Source organism: Hyalella azteca, unplaced genomic scaffold (genome assembly GCF_000764305.2).
Source record: "Hyalella azteca isolate HAZT.00-mixed unplaced genomic scaffold, Hazt_2.0.2 contig12903, whole genome shotgun sequence".
Taxonomy (NCBI): Eukaryota; Metazoa; Arthropoda; class Malacostraca; order Amphipoda; family Hyalellidae; genus Hyalella; species Hyalella azteca.
In genome coordinates, this window is record NW_025942845.1 from 1 (window position 1) to 3551 (window position 3551).

The following is a 3551-nucleotide window of genomic DNA, read 5'->3' on the forward strand; positions in this document are numbered from 1 at the left end:
CAACTGCTTGAGACTGATCAACTCTCGGGAAATGTACTTGCTCTACCGCAACATTCCGGCGTCTAATTGTGAGTTTGTGATCCAATATTAATAATTATGACTGCTTCACAAGCTTTGTTTACTATCGAGCATACTAAGACAATATAATCACCGCACACTCCCTCCACTCCATTTTTTGTGTCAAATTGCGTTTCAATTGTAGAATATGCGAGTATTTTAGCGATTCATTGCATCAATTTCAAAACTTAGAGAATTTTCAGTTTTTACATGGGTTTAGGAGTGGCGTGAACTATCACACTTTGGACTAAATTCTTCCTGGTGCTCTCGCAGGGCTTCCTTGCCTCTCAAGGTTTACAGGGATAAAGGTTTTTTTATGACAATGCAGAGCGATAAATTAGGATTCATAAAATAAAAAAATGTGCCGACCTTAAATTTTAAAATTTCACAATGTTTAGAGTTTATTTTTCTTGATTTTGACTTCTTCAATGAGATGATCTAAAATCCCTTCTAATATATTTGATTATCGTTATGAATCGATTTAGTAACCTAATATGGCTAAAGGGCTTGTTATTATGCATTTACACGTCGCCTGTACAGTTGAATGTTGAGTTCAAGTTTATCTACTCAGATTATAAATGTATTTATATTGGTTTAGCAAGCTTTATTGATTAGAGCCACAGTAGATGCACGATGATTTCAGTAATGAGTAAATCGGAATATGATAGAACAAATTTACTTTAAGTTCATACTTATTTCGTAATTGGAGATAAATTGGAGTTCAACGTTGATTATGGGCTTGAACAGGCCTATTAATATGCTAATTAATATGCTTTACTTCTGATGAAGTTCACGCTAACTGGGATCTGGCTGACAAGTTTCGGGGAAAAAAAGAAAAATTTAACAATAATATAAGTAAGGTTAAGAATAATATAGACAAGTTTAAGAATTATATCAATAAGTTTATGAATAATATTATTAAGTTAGAGAATAATATCGATACGTTTGCAAATAATATTAATAAGTTTGTGAATAATATCAATAAGTCTGATAATAATAATAATAATAAGTTTACGAATAATATCAATAAGTTTGAAAATAATTTTAATAAGTACTAGAATTATATTGATACGTTTAAAAATAAGATTAATAAGTTTGAGAACAATATTACTAAGTTTGAGAAAAATATTGACAAGTTCAAGAATAATATTACTATGTTTGAGAATAATATTATTAGGTTTGAGAAAAATATTAATAAGTTCGATAATAATATTAGTAAGTTTATGAATAATATCATTAAGTTTAATAAGTTTGGAAATAAAATAAGTAAATAATAATAAGTGGATTCTATAATCTCATGCATTATCTATCCCGGGCATTGCCGCATGAATATATAATATTTATATTAGTAATATTATTTATTGGCCAGTAATATTATTTATTATATATTTCGGTGAATGAGTTTTGTCTGTATGCCATCGTTGTAAATATACATGTGGCTGTTCAACAACATCTTTTTTCTAGCTTTACACGCACGAAGCATTAAACAAACAGCTAATAAATCATGAAATTAAACTTCTACAATTTCAATGTTTGCCGTAACTAAGAGTTTGCTATAACTGTTTGCTATAAGAAAATGTTTGCTAAAATTAAATGTTTGCTATTACTAAATGTTTGCTATTACTATATTTGCTATTACTAAATGTTTGCTATTACTAAATGTTTGCTATTACTAAATGTTTGTTATTACTAAATGTTTGCTATTACTAAATGTTTGCTATTACTAAATGTTTGCTATTACTAAGTGTTTGCTATTACTACATGTTTGCTATTATTAAATATTTGCTATTACTGAAAGTTTACTATTACTAAATGTTTGCTATTACTCAATGTTTGCTATAACTAAATGTTTGCTATTGCTAAATGTTTGCTATCACTAAAAGTTTGATGAAAATATTAGCAAAACTTATGAATTGCTGTTTTTCAAATTTTGTAACGGGATCTAGACAGGGTTCTTAGTTACGCGAACGTTTTAAATGTTCTTCTATTCACATTTAATGAGTTTAAAGGCAATGATATCGGCAAGGGGAACGATTTGATAGCGGAAACAGTGGTTTCAAATTTTATCGGGTAATTATCTCACTCAACCGCAGATAATAACGTTTGTGGTTTATACTGAACTGTTTCTTTCAGTATCAACCTTTCTTTCTGATGTTGCGATTACATAACAAAAACATTATAGTGAGTGTTATTCAAAACTAAACTTTTTACTAGGACCTGCATCTTTATGTTCACATTCTCATATCTTCATCTTAGATTTTATCTTATCATATTTATTTTGTTTTATCTTTTCAGCGATTTGGATTGGTCTGAAACATACAAGTACTTGGACTTGGGACTTTCCGAGTAGCTCATGCACTCCCCCTGCCAATGTCCCCCCTCTCTGGCAGGCGGGTGGCAACTTGGCTGGTTCCCAATCCTCCAAGCCGTGCGCTTACCACAGTTCTGACGCTGCAAGCTTCGGACTGATGAATGTTGCCTGCACGTCTGCAGCGGCGGGCACAGTGTGCATTATATAAAATTATTGGGACTTCGACCACAAAGCTCGCATTTGCTCATTGGGAAAAGAGGAAATTCCAGCTAATTGAGCATATTGATATTTAGCCAATCTATTGAAAAAAGAAGGAACGTTTATACGCTCCAAACTTTTCATATAAAATGAATGAAAATACTATGAAAATATCCGTCTAAATATTGGAATCTCTTGTCATTCAAAATGCAGCGACAATATCCGCTTGATGCTTTCTCTGTAAACTTCAGAAATTGTTTCTGCATACAACACATAATAACGACGCATTATCCACTTCTGCTCCACATGAATGCTAAGTCTGAACAATTTGCTGAATTATCTTCTACCCAACAACACCGTTTCGGTTGCGAAATTATAATTAAAGTGGCCGAGGCTTAATTAAATTTAGTTTCTTTATCCTTTTACATCAATGATGATATTTATTTAGTTGATGTGGTATTTCAAAGTTTGAGAGAGAATATCCAATCTATTTCAGTATTAAAAGCAAAGTTTCCACCCTACTTCAGTGTTAAGGGCGAAGTGCCCACTGCTTTTTAGTGTTATAGGTTAGGTGATTGTACACGGGGATAGTGCAGACGGCTAGTAAATCTGGCAAGTGTCGGTCGCTTGGTGACTATCCGGCTAGTAAGCCTGTACACGAGGAGAGTATAGGTGCCGCTATCTTCTCGCTAGTCGTTCGTGCCCGCCAGTGCGTCGTTAGAAGCCGTCGAGTGAGGTCTGCGAAGATGGATAGTGAGATCACCTTCAACAACTCGAGTCTGTACGTCGTTTTTATACCCCATATTCTAGCCCTTAAAAATACAGCGTCGGGAACAACTAAACCCTGACTAATAAGGTCTTCTTTCCGTTTCAAAATACTCGTTTCTCTCTTCATTTTGTTGGAGTAACCATCATGGAAAACATTATACTTTAATTCATATTTTTGGAATATTTCAAAGAATAATTGAATATCTNTGATATGATA

The 3551-nt window shown here is 32.8% G+C and overlaps 1 long non-coding RNA gene across 1 annotated transcript; it reads left to right on the forward strand.

The window, feature by feature from the left end:
• The first annotated feature begins 2 nt into the window (after positions 1 to 2).
• Positions 3 to 2965, forward strand: LOC125178801. The gene is made up of 2 exons (XR_007157027.1): positions 3 to 68; positions 2353 to 2965. It is a non-coding gene; the product is annotated as an uncharacterized LOC125178801 (long non-coding RNA).
• The last annotated feature ends 586 nt before the right edge of the window (positions 2966 to 3551 follow it).